A 13916-nucleotide genomic window follows, 5' to 3' on the forward strand; every position below is an offset into this window, starting at 1 on the left:
TATTAATCAATAATTATTATTAGTCCCCTAAAAAAATTATTAATTATTATTAGTATTATAATTTTGGAATAAGTATTTTTTTTTATATACATTTTTTTACTAAAAATAATCATATTCGAGACATTATCAAACACTAAAATGTGAACATATTTTGTTGTCAACATTTGAATATTGATTATTCAAGTTGTGAGAGTTTAATTTCTTTTGTTAGAATCAAATTTTGTTGTCCTCGTGAGCTTAGCTCAGTTGGTATGGACAATGTATAATATATGCAAGTCCGGAGTTCAAACCCCGGCCACCACAAAAAAAAAGACTCAAATTTTGTATGTTGGTTATTAATATTATTACATGTATGGTACATTGTAGAGAATGATATAAATATTTTATTGTAATAAATAATTTATTTTTGGAATATAAAATTAAGAAAAGTTTATAATAAAAAAATTACTATAACTGAATATAAAAATATAAAATTAATATATTGTTATGTATTCAATTAATTTGGCTAACAAAAATATATTCAATGCTTTAAATCACTAAAAATATATTTACGATATGATAGTAAGTACAATGCACCATAAACAATAAAAAGGTAAAAAAAAAAAAAATGTACTCCATTTGTCTTATAATATTTGTCATATTTAACAATTTCACACAGACTAAAAAAACATGATAAACGAAAGAAAGGAAGAGATGATTTTTTCTTTTTTCAATTATATGTATTAACTATTAGTTTTGTAAAAAAAAAATTGTATTGACTATTAGTGTATTTCCATTTTCATAAATATAAAGTTTTTTTATTAAAAAATAAATAAATATAAAGTTTTTTTTTACAATCTTTTTTATAAATATAAAGTGAAAATATTAATGTGTGAGTGATGCACAACATTAATTAGAAGATTAAGTTGGAAATAGTTTTTTGAGACAGCTGCGGTTGATCTGTTAAAAGGTTAAAGAATTTATGTTCCTTGAATGATGCCGCCAACTTGAAAGGCTTTCCTATTAGGGTTCCGTCCAGATTCCGTTTAGCCTCCCCAAACGCTTTCCGATTCGTGTTTGACCTAGCCCTGGTGTCCCTTTGCTCGCCTTGCCATGTTTGACTGGCAAGCTGAGCTTGTGCCTCCAGTCCATGTTTCTGCAATCGTGACGGCAGGTCACCGTACAGCCATGATCGTTTCTTCTCCAACCATTGACGCGCCTTCTGCACCTGTTTAGGCCGCCACTATCAAGCCTTCCTTTGCCCAGGCACTGCATGGTACTCCAGTGCAATCAGACCCTCTTCCTGTGCCTACCATATGTGGGGAAACATTATCAGTAAAAATCACGGATGTTGTATACTATCGTGGATTAGATGCTTGCAAAACCAACCTTCGCGGTCGGTTGGTTCTGAACAAAGGGGATAAGTGTTATACCTCCAAAGACATCACCGTCAAGCTGAAAAAGTTTTGGAAAGTGAAAGGATCGTGGAACTTTCTCTCCCTTGGTCTGGAGTTCTATGGATTCTTTTTTGCCTCACAAGAGGATATGTGCACCGTTTGGGCAGCCGATACTGTTAGCTTGAAGACGGAATTGCTAAGATTGTTTGAGTGGACAAAGGACTTCAACATTCACATGCAACGACAAACTCATTATCAAGTCTGGATTTGGTTATGGGAATTGCCGCAAGAATATTGGATGGAGAGGACCTTTTTTGAGATTGCAGGAGCGGTGGGAACTCCGTTACTGATTGACAATGTAACAAGAAACATATTGCATGAACATTATGCGCGTACACTTGTTGTAACGCCCTCCTTTTATTTAATTATTTTTATTAAGTTAGAATCTATTTATGTGATTTATTTATATATATGAGGTGTTAGTATTTTATTATGTGGCATTATTCTATTATTTATTAGAATATGAGAATTATTAGTGTAAGTAGAATTGGAGGTTAGAATAGAAAGAAGAATAAGTTATTGGGCCTAAATAGATTTAGGAAGAGTGATTAGTATTATAAATGAGGAAGCTTGGGTTAGAAAGAGTTTTTACGTTAAACCGCTTTTTGGAGAAAGAGAAGAAAGAGGAAAACTCAGATAGAGAGAACCCTATGAACGAAAAACGCTGCTTTTGATTTCAGAAAAACAATCTAAGGTAAGGGTGAGACTAACTTTCAACATTATTAAGTGTATGATTCTGAAAAATGGATTTAGCATGAATTAGGATGAGTTTTGTGAGAATTAAGGATTAGGGTTTATGATCGATTTTGATGATTGAACCGTAAAAACTTGTTAGTTTGATGTGGAACATGTGTACAGACCTTAGATATTCCATAGGGTGATAATTAGATGCTGTTGGATGATAGAACCATGAGATTTGATGAAAATTGAGATTCTGAGAAAAAGTGATTTTAAGTGTTTTTGAGAAATAAGTGATTCTGGGATAAGCTGTTTTGGAGATTTGAAAATATTATTTTTTTTTCAGTAAAATATAATAGGATTTGTCGAATAGAACGTGTAGGCGAAAACGGAATCAGATTCGGAGTAACGGTTAGGTTTTTACGGACGAAACGGTGAAACCGAAAAAAAAATGGGACTGCACAGAGCTGCTACGCAGGTCACTGGCTACTGCCTTCCCACGCCTGGGCGCAGCTTTCCACGCTTGAGCGCAGCAAGGCAGCCCCTCATGGGTGACTGCTTGTTGTGCTTTCGTTGCGTACTGTCAGAACTTCGATTTTTATGTTCTTGTGTCTTTTTCACCTGTTTCCGTGTTAAATTAGCTTTTGGTGTAAACATGAAAGTTGTAGATAATTGAGTTAGCTTTCTAATGGATTTAGAGTGACTAGAATATTATGTGTAGATTTTGAGTTATGAAGAAAATAGTCCAAGTGGGTCCTCAGAAAACTTTAAGAAAACTTAGCATAACTAATCCCAAGTTAGTCCAAAAATTTATGGTTGTGATGAGTCATAAATTAGTCTATTTTAATGCTTTATTTAGTTTAGTTTTATTTAGATTTGATTTTATTTTATTGCATATTTATTTCCTTTTTGAATATTTTACTTTAAATTGCTTTTTATTTTATTTTAGAAACGAATATATGGTGGAAGGTGTCTTGGAGCAAAAGAAAGAGGACTGGAGCAAATACAGTACAAGAATACGAAGATACGAGACAAAAATATGTCTCTACCAAGTCAGAAGCTTGGCACGGCCCGTGCCAACATGTGGCACGGCCGTGCCACCCTCCAGGATACTCTTTTGCTGCTTTTCTTCAAGCCCAAGTTACTCTGTTGTAGTTTTACTGCTTTGCCCTTATAGTTGCTTAGATTTTAAGTCAATTGTAAAGCTATAAATAGAGTAGCACTCCATCATAAACATTCATCTTTTGTTCTTGGAATAAAAGTTCACTTTTATATTATTGTTCTTTTACTTTATTGCTTTCTCTCTTCTTCCCCCATGTCTACAATGAACGTTAGTGAGTAGACTTCTTTGTCTTGGGATTGTTGGATAAGTCTAATGACGTAATCCGGATCAAGCCAAGCCTTAAACCCTAATTATATGTTACCTTAATTTCTTATCTGAATTCACCGTTTTAACATGAATTAATTATTATCAAACTGTGGAAGCGAACGCGAAGGGTTTGATAATGGTTAATTCATCATCACAAATATCAATTCATAAAGCGAACGCGGAGCTTTGATATCTGAACAAGTGAATTTAGACAAGGTTTGCGAAACATGAGAATAGTCTAGCAAACCTTGGGACACATAAAGTTTCGATCTTCAAGGGTCCCAAAGGCAATCACCCATGAGAATAGGTGTGGTTGTTGGAGGGATACACTCACTGACTTCGAGAGAAGCTGTGATATGCTAAAGAGAAACTTGTCCTTAGAAATTAAGATTAACGCATAATTATAAGTTTAAGGCTTGCTTGTGAAGGATTCGTTGTTATGATGAACCAATGATCCCAAGGCTCTTTTATTATTATTATTGTTATTTACCTTCAGCAACTAAACCTCCCTTTTTATAATCTTTCTTCTTTTCTAATCATTCTCTAAAAGTTAATCGAATTCATAACTCCCTAGCGGAACGATACTCTTTTACTACTATTACTTCGATAGACCGTGCACTTGCGGTTTGACTCTATCAAGTTTTTGGCGCCGCTGCCGGGGAGTTGTTGCAATTTGATTAACTTTTTTTTAACGATTAGACTGAAAAAAAAATCTTTTTTCGTTAGTTTATTTTATTTTATATTTCTTTCTGAAAAAAAAATCTTTTCCGTTATTTTATCCTATTTTATTTTATTGTGTTTCTTTTTATATTTCTTTCAAAAAAAAACATATATATATATATATAATATATTATTTCCTCTTTTATTATTATTTTACTTTTATTTTAAAAAAAAAATCGCTCCCTCTCCATAAAAAAAAAATAATAAATCTTGTGCTTTATCTTATTTTATTTTATTTATTTCTTTCTCTATTTCTTCTTTTTCCTTTAACTTCTTGGGAAGATAATAACGATATAACTAAGGAAAGCTCTCTCAATGAGTATGCAATCTCATCTTCAAATGAGTCATACGATGCTATTGTGTACCCAACGGTTGAGGACAATTTTGAAATAGAACCTGCACTTGTTCACTTAGTGCAGCAAAATCAATTTTTCGGATCACCCACTGAGGATCCGAATTTTCATATTTCAACCTTTTTAAGACTCAGTGGAACCTTGAATGCAAACCAAGAGGTCGTAAGGCTGCACCTCTTTCCTTTCTCCTTAGGGGGTAGAGCTAGTGCTTGGTTTCATTCATTGGATATTGGTTCTATCTTTTCATGGCAACAAATGAAGCAAGTTTTTCTTGCCCGATTCTTTCCCTATTCTAAAACCGTCTAATTAAGGATTCAAATCACACAATTCACTCAAAAAGATGGAGAATCTCTTTACGATGCGTGGGAGCGTTTCAAAGAAATGCTTAGACTTTGTCCCCATCATGGTTTAAAGAATTGGCTTATTATTCACATTTTTTATAATGGTCTTTTGTATACCACAAAAATTTATGTTGATGCAGCTGCAGGTGGAGCTTTAATGAACAAGAATTACACAGAAGCATACGCCTTGATTGAAGACATGGCTCAAAATCATTACAAGTGGACCGACGAGAGAGCCATCATGAATTCTTCACCCTCCAAAAAGGAGGCAGGTATGTATGAAGTCTCTAACTATGATCACCTTGCCGTTAAGATTGATGCATTAACCCAAAAATTTGAAAAAATAAATGTTAGTGTCATCTCTTCTTCTTCTTCTGCATCTCCTTCTTGTGAAATTTGTGGTGTATTTGGCCATTTTGGCATTGATTGCGAACTAGGTAGTGTTGTTAGAAGTCCTGAGCAAGTAAACCATGCTCAATATAATCAAGGGTTTAGAAACAACCAAATTTTTTTTCAAACCCCTCAAAATCTTTTTGGACAACAAACAACACCACCCAGTTATGCAAACAACCAAAGAGTCCCTCAAAAATCCAGCTTGGAACTTTTTTTAGAAAATTTTTGTATAAATCAATCCGAGCAGCTCCAAGAGCTTGAAAATCAAACTGAATTTTTGAAGGACTCTATTGCCAAACTTACATCAAAAGAAGACTCCATAGTTACTCACAGTAAGATGCATGAGACTCAGACTTCTCAAGTACCCCAACAGGTGGCTACTTCCTCACAATCCTCCGAAGTCCTCCTAGACCAAACCGAAACCAACCCCAAAAACCATATAAGTGCTATTACTCTTAGGGATGGTAAACAATTAGAGGACCCCGTTGTGAAAATTAAGAACAATGAAGGAGAGATAGGGAGTGATGAGCCTCAAAGTGAGAAAGCCATAGGAGAGAATGAAAAGCCATTCGTTTCACCATCTCATGAGCATGAAATTCCATTAACACAAGGGTTTGATGAGTCCAAGTTAGATGAGCAGTTTATGAATATTATTGAAATACTTCCAAACAAATTGCCACCTAAACTTAAGAATCTAGGAAGCTTTTCCCTACCTTGTGTCATAGGATCTGAAACTATAGACAAAGCCATGTGTGATTTGGGAGAGAATGTTAGTTTGATGCCATTGTCCCTTTCTGAAAGATTGGGTATAGGATAGATAAACCACTTTCTAAACCGTCAAGCTAATGACTCTAAACGAGCGCTTCGTGGGAGGCAACCCACGTATTTAATTGTTTTTGTTTGTTTGTTTTTCCTTGTTTTAAGTTGTTTTGTAGGTACTTGTCCAAGATGATGCAAAGAGAAAAAAAAACAATTTGAAAAAAAAATTTAAAAAAAAAAATTCAAAAAAAAAAAATTTGTGCATAAATTCCAGAGGCTAGGCACGGCCCGGTGCCTAAGAAAAAAAAAATTTGAGAAAAAAAAAATTTCAAAAAAAAAAAAAATTTAGGGAAGAAGATTGCTGGCTCAGATGATGATGCAAGGAGGAAGAAATCAACAGTCATGAACCATGACATCAAATTCAAAGATACCAAATAGGTATAAAACTCTTATCCCTAGACCTATATCTGCTTGCAGGTACCCTGATCGTAATACTATGATTACACTAGGTATTAGAGATACTATGGTTAGATTGTTGAACACATTGACTTGCACCATATGGAGTAGGAAATAGGTAGGGATGATGAGGATTAATGAACTGTTTATGTTGTGGGCTATGCTGTATAACCATCATATTAACATTTGCTATTATTTGCATGATTATCTTGTTTCAATTGTTAAAAAGAAACAGGATGATTAGAGTGATATAATGGTAGGTGGAATCATCACTTTTATTGCTAGGAAGTTTGGGGTGAGTGTGAATTAAGGGATCAAGAGGATAGAGGGGAACTATTATCTAGACTTATATACTACTTTGTCCTTCCTTAGAACTCATGACCCTACTCACAATTACCAATATGAATGGAAAATTATTAGAGCTTATTGTTTGATTATTCTATCTAATCCGGACTTAAATAATTCGGAGGTGGTGGAAAATTTGCTTTATGTTGGTACTAACCCACAGGTACATAATGATGGTGATGATGGTGGTGATAAAGCGGAGGTAGGTGCAAACTTGCACCATGAACAAGAAGCCGGTGGAAGCTATAATGATGAACGGCGGGCATGGATGCAAACCAAAGTTCAAAGAATAAAGCACCGAGCAACAAAGACAAGGTGTTGAAAGAACCAATGTCCAAAGGAGCAATCGAATAAATGAAGAAAACAATCAAATGCTCTGAAACATGATGCAACACCTTCACCTCCAAAGTCCACTATGGACCTCAATAAAATTGTGAGCTTTCCTCTTCCTCTACTCTTCTCTATTCTTCTTCTTCTTCTTCTTCTTCTTCTTCTTCTTCTTCTTCTTCTTCTTCTTCTTCTTCTTCTTCTTCTTCTTCTTCTTCTTCTTCTTCTTCTTCTTCTTCTTCTTCTTCTTCTTCTTCTTCTTCTTCTTCTTCTTCTTCTTCTTCTTCTTCTTCTTCTTCTTCTTCTTCTTCTTCTTCTTCTTCTTCTTCTTCTTCTTCTTCTTCTTCTTCTTCTTCTTCTTCTTCTTCTTCTTCTTCTTCTTCTTCTTCTTCTTCTTCTTCTTCTTCTTCTTCTTCTTCTTCTTCTTCTTCTTCTTCTTCTTCTTCTTCTTCTTCTTCTTCTTCTTCTCTTTTCTTTTCTTTTGAATCATTGAGGACAATGCTTCTCCTAAGTGTGGGGGGGCCTAATAAAGTGTCTAGAGTCGTAGTGTTCCCAAACTCCCTTGAACTTTATTCTTTTGTTTTGTTTTTATAGCAAGAGGCATGATTAGTAGCTTGTTTTTAATGTAAAATATGGCATAAAATTTTTTGTTTGGTCTCTTCTTTAAAAGTTGTTTCTTGTACATGAAAGTAGTTTCTTGTGTTTCTTGTGTTCATGCTATACCCACATCTTGTTTTATTGTGAAAAATCTCCAATGAGAAAAGCACCCAGTTGCAATCTTTGAGCAAGGGTATTAATAGGTATTTTAAGGAACACGTTCTATCTTTAGTGTTAACTTAGACCCTTTAAAGTCTTAAGAGTAAAAGTAGTATAAGTTTGTGTGGGAAATTAATCAAATGTTCTTAATCGTTATATTCTTAATTTGTTAAAGTTAAATGGGGCGGGAGAATGGCACCAACATGTGGGGGAAAGGACAATCCCTAACTTCCTAATTGTGGTGGTTGAAGGTGAGAAAAACACAAGAAGGGGGGTTGAATTGTGTTTTGAAAAATTCTTCGTTTCTCCTAAAAACTGAACACACTGATCAGAAGCTAAGTGAGACAGCTTCTGAAGTGATAATCAGAATCTAAATGCAGCGGAATAAAACAGAGAGAGAGAAGAAGAACGACACAAAGCAATTATACTGGTTCCTTCCACAATCCGGAAGTAGTCCAGTCCCCCTTGCACTTCCAAGGAGATTTCACTATGAGTAATATCTGATTACAAATGCTCAAGCACACAAGCAAGAGACTTCCTTTGCTCAAGCACACAAGCTAGAGACTTCCTTTGCTCAAGAACACAATCAAGAGACTTCCTGCTCAAGCACAACTGCAAGAGACTTCCTAACTAAAAAAAATTACACAGAAAATTGTTTAAGGTTGAACACTTGATATACAATCAGAGGTGCTCTCAATACAAATCAGATACAGACTCAATGGACTTAAGAATTTCTAAGATATGACTTTTAGACACAGAAATTCTAAGTGAATGCAGAACAATTTCAGCAGAGATTTGGCACTTGTAAAAATGTTATGAGTCTTTCGTTTAGCGTTCTTGCATTACCAAATCTTTAGGTTTTCACTCCTTTATATAGAGGTGTGAAAGAGACGTTGTGAAATTGCCAGCACACCAAAGAGTCGTTGTTGAAGCTTGATCTTTCACCAATGATCTTTTGCCTGATTTGGTTGTTGTCCTATGAAGAACCAATTTGAAATCCATTCCTTATCCAAAGGAACATATATGCAGGCGAGACCGTATTCTGGAGCTGTTTTCTTGTCTTGAAGCGTGGACACAAAACAGAGTAGTGGAGAACGTGGCTGTACAATTCGTACAATAGTACAATGTCAACGCTTTCGTCCAAATTGCAAGCACATGCCTTCAAACACCTTTGAAATGACCGTTGCAATGTTCCACTGATTTTCTGCTGTGTTTTCGAAACCAATAGACAGCTTTTGCAATGTAGATTCTTCAATCTTTGAATGTTTTGCAAATCCAGTTGATCTTCAGCTTCTGGTGAAATGACTTCTGATGAGGCAGCTTCTGATGATGCAGCTTCTGATGAAGCAGCTTCTGCAGCTTCTGATGGTGCAGCTTCTTCAGCTTCTGATGATGTGGCTTCTGGACCTCTTGTCTTCAGAAGCACTATTCTTCAGGAGCAGTATTTCTTCAGGAGCAGCTTAACTTCAGGAGCGCTTTGCCTTCAGAATCATCTAAGCTTCATTTTCTTTTGCTCTTTATTTGCTCATTCAGAACCAATGATGATGTAACTTTATAATTATGGTCCTGTACACTTGAACAAATATTAGCTAGTCCAATTTACAATTTTTAATACCTTGTTATCATCAAAACTCTTTAAGGTTCATTGTTAAACACATTTTGTTCCAACAATCTCCCCCTTTTTGATGATGACAAACAAAAGTATTTAAAAATTGATCAATTGTTGTTAATCTAATTAACAAGTTGACTTTGGGGTTCTGAGGTTTGTAAGCTCAGAGTCTGAGGTTTGTAAGCTCAAACTCCCCCTGAGTCTGATAGTCTTTAAGGTGAGGTTTGTAAGCTCCCCCTAAGTTCTATCCAGGTTAATTAAATTCATTTTTCGCACAATAAAAATATTAGAGCTTTAAAAAAAAATTGAATCATTGAAAGAATTAACTTATAGATAAGAAGAATGATTCAATTAATTTTACTTGAATTTTGATACTTCTTCGTTCGTTCATAGCTCATACCAATAAGGTAAAAAAAAATGATAGAAGTTTTTCAAAAATTTCAAATGCCATTAATGGGGCTCAGAGCCTTTAAATACTTGTCACATATACTCCCCCTTTTGTGATTATCAAAAAGATTTAAAAAAATAAGCGCAAAAGACAAAAAGATTTGAAAAAAAATTCAAACATGAGAGAGTATACTAAGAAATTAACTAAATAAATCAGACCAAAGTATATGAACATGAATATCCAATTATCAGAAGCAGCTAAGCAGTCAGAATCATTTAAGCATTCAGAAGCATAGAAAAATAAAACAAGATGGTTTCAGAAGCAAGGACTAAAAATTTAAAACACACAACAAACAAAAGATAACACTAAGGTGTGCAACTAATGATTGGTTTGTTGTTGTTTCTTCATCTTCTCCATTTCTTCAGTTTTTGTCTTCAACAATTCTTCAAGGTATTGTTGCCTCTGGAGAAGAGCCTGTTCCCTTTCCTTAGCCTCTTGCTGCTGCTGTGCCATCTGTTTCTTCAGAAGCTTACACAACCTTGCTTCTCTGGTCAAGTAGTCCTTTTCTGAGAAGAAAGGCTGGTTTGCCAGGAGCAGTGTAGAACTTCTTACTCTGAGATTCTGCTTCAGATGCTCCATTAAATTCCTGACAGAAGCTTCCTTGCTTCTGATGCACTTAGCCTTTACATTTTCAATAAGCTCAGCTGCCCGGTTCTGAAGAGATGCCCAGGAGTCTTCATATGCGTTGGTGAGATCAATTGACCTTCTTTGATCCACCAGATTATGCATTTGACTAAGGATTGTGAGAAGCTCAGCATTAATATATCCAGATTCCAGGATGTTTGTGGGTGGTTGTTCAAGGGTTTCAAGATCAGAATCACTGTTTTCCAGGTCTTGAACAGGGTTAGGAACTGGAATGGTAAAGTGTGTTTGTGTGTTTGAAGATGAGGGCTGGTCAGAAGCAATGTGTGCGGTAGAGCTTGAGGCTTGAACATTGACTTGAGAGTTGTCAACATCCATGGGAGTTGGTTCTGGGGAGTGTTCAATTTCAGTTGGTGGTTGTTGTGGTGAAGTTGATGTTTGAGTGTTGAGTTGGGGGTCAATGGTAGCTATTGGTGATTGTGGGGGTGTTGTGGGTTTATGTGGTTTAGGGTTTTGTTGATGGGGGTTTTCTGAAACAACATTTTCAGAAGCAGCTGCTTCTGGAGTTGTTTCAGAGGCTTTTTCTGAGGTAAACTTGTCTTTGGGTAAGTCTCCTGAATAGTGTAGAGTAAGATTGTCTAAGACAGAAGTGTCTTCTATTGGTTCAGGTACTGATGGTGAAGAGAGTGAAATAGGGATAGGGGTGACTGGAATCTGGATTACCTGAACTGCAGGGCTAGCTTCAGAAGTGATCTTCTGTGGACCAGCAGCTTGAGGAACTACTTCTGAAGTTCCATCTCCTGGAGCATCCTCCATAATAATCATCATTTCTTCTTCCTCGCTGTCTTCAGTAGTCTTACCAGCAATGGCTCTTACTTCAGCCAATTTCTCTTTGAAGAACCTATCACAGTCTTCCATACCCAAAGCCTTGAGCTTTTCATCTCTTTGATGAATGTATTGTGCTTTTAGTTCCTTTTTGTCTGATATAAAATCAGAAGCACGTTCATCTGCCATCCTTTTCATTCTTGGAGTCATCTCAACCATAGGACTCACAAGTTGAAGGGGAGCCTTCTTCTTCTTCAGCTTGGGCTCAACCTCTTCTTTCTCTATTTCTTCAAGAGCTTCCTCCAGCTGCTCTTTGGTGATTACCAAATCTGCCTTACCTTTTCTTCTTTTTTGAGGAATAGAAGCAGCACCAACCTTCTGCATCTTTCCTTTACCCTTGGCAGAAACAGATTTAGCATCAGACTTAGCAACTTTTTGCTTCTCAGCTATAGCAACAGCAGCTTCTGACACAGTACTAGTTCTGGCCCTTTTTCCTTTAGTAGGAGCAGCATCAGATTCTGAACTAGTTCTGGCTCTCTTTCCTTTAGTAAGAGCAGCTTCCTCCTGAGAATTTGCAACTTCTTCCAAGACGTACTCAGCTACTGACTTGGCTAAGATTACAGGATTGCTTTCCTTAAAAATGGAAGGAAAGTCCCTGATAATCTCAGTCTCTTCTGTGGTAATCTCCAACCACTTTTCATCTTTAGAGACTTCCTTGATGAACTTCATAGAGCATAAGCTCCTGCTACTGATAGTCCTTTCAGCAGTTGAGACATCGAAACATCTATCAGAAGCATTCCTTGTCCTCTTTATGAACTCCAGCACCCTTCCTTGAAAAAAGATTTCAGACAGCAATCTTCCATAGGGTACTTGTTTTCTTCCTCTTATAGTGCTTTCGTTTATGGCCCAGCAGAGATGATCCATTACATATCTGGGGAAGTTTATCTTTTCCAGAATAGCCATGAAGTAAATTGCTAGCTTCTGTTGGTTGTTAGGTTGATCAGACCCTCCTGCTCTTTGAAAGAAGCAGTCGTTACTGAATTTCACCAACATCCTGTTGTGAATCTCCATTTCAGAAGGCTTGGCATCTTTCTTCCCTCCCAGAAGAGTGTTGTAGTAACCTTGTAGCAGAACATCATCCTTCTTGACTATTTCTTGGAACCTACCCTCTGCTTTCATTCTACAAGCTTTAGCTATAACGTCCTCAGTGATGGTTATAGGAATGCCCATCACTTCTGACCTTATTTCTAAGCTATCAAATGATGTAGGATTCATATCCATGGTCATTTTCCCTTTCTTTGACCCAGCTTGTTTGCTTACGACTTTTGCAGGCTTTTCATTGTACACTTCAGCTCTTAACCAAAAGTCCTTGACCAAGTTCACATACGTTGGCCCATTTAGCATCTTGAAATACTCAGACAGCTTCTGAGTTTCTATCAATCCTTCCATTTCCACTTCGTACTTCTTGAGTGAAGCAAAGTCCACCGGTGACTCTACTTGAACTATTAAGGATTCCCATGGAATATCCATAGTCTTCTCTTTGTAGACGGACCCAGATCCTGGTACGCTTTGCATGTTTGATGTAGATTCTGAAACGTTTGAGCTTGATGATGCCATTTGATGATTGACGAAGATTTGAAGAAGATGAAGATTTTAGGGTTCTAAGGTTGAGAGAATGCGCTTACTTCGCAAGAGGTTTGAGAGCAAATGTGTTTGTTGTGAGTGAGTAGTGTGTGAATTGTCAAAGTGTTAAAAGTAAAACGATTGCAATTCAAAAGAGACAAACAAACATAACATTAATGACAAAATTGGGGGCGCGTGAAAAGTACTTTCAAAGCTAAAATCATCATTGCCCTTTTTAGTTATACACCAACACATACAGGCCACGTAAGAAGTTCACAGAGTAACTACCAAGTTAGTGGGCCAGAAGTTACTTTTAAAAAGTAACTCCCAACGTTTCCACTAATTCAACTATTCAGAAGCAATAAATCCAGCTTCTGGACTTCAGATGCTGACGTCATCAGAAGCGAGTTTTCCTCAGAACCTCAATAAAGAGCTTCTGATGGACTACTGCTTCTGAACTAACTTCAGAACCTAAAATCCTATTCAGGAGCAAGCAAACATCTAATCAGACACGTAATGCATGTTCAAATTTTTCTTTATAAAATCAAATCTTTCAACAGTTAAAGGCTTAGTAAATATATCAGCCCATTGATTTTCAGTATCAATGAATTGTATATCTAAAATTCCTTTTTGAACATAATCTCTGATAAAATGGTGTTTGATTTCAATGTGCTTAGCTCTTGAATGCAAAATTGGATTTTTAGACAAACAAATAGCAGCAGTATTATCACAATAAATGGGAATACTGTTAGCAGTTATCTGATAATCTTCCAACTGATGTTTCATCCAAAGTAGTTGTGTACAACAACTTGCAGCTGAAATGTATTCTGCTTCTGCTGTAGACATAGCAATAGTTGTTTGTCTTTTGCTAGCCCAGGATATAAGATTATCACCCA

General features: G+C 36.2%; 1 non-coding gene across 1 annotated transcript; it reads right to left on the reverse strand.

The window, feature by feature from the left end:
- Positions 1 to 4859: 4859 nt before the first annotated feature.
- Positions 4860 to 4966, reverse strand: LOC146955697 (small nucleolar RNA R71). The gene has a single exon (XR_015025186.1). It is a non-coding gene; the product is annotated as a small nucleolar RNA R71 (small nucleolar RNA).
- Between the last annotated feature and the right edge of the window lie 8950 nt (positions 4967 to 13916).

This window comes from Medicago sativa, chromosome 1 (assembly GCF_051527215.1).
Source record: "Medicago sativa cultivar Bolivia chromosome 1, Bolivia_mono, whole genome shotgun sequence".
In the NCBI taxonomy this organism is placed as follows: domain Eukaryota; kingdom Viridiplantae; phylum Streptophyta; class Magnoliopsida; order Fabales; family Fabaceae; genus Medicago; species Medicago sativa.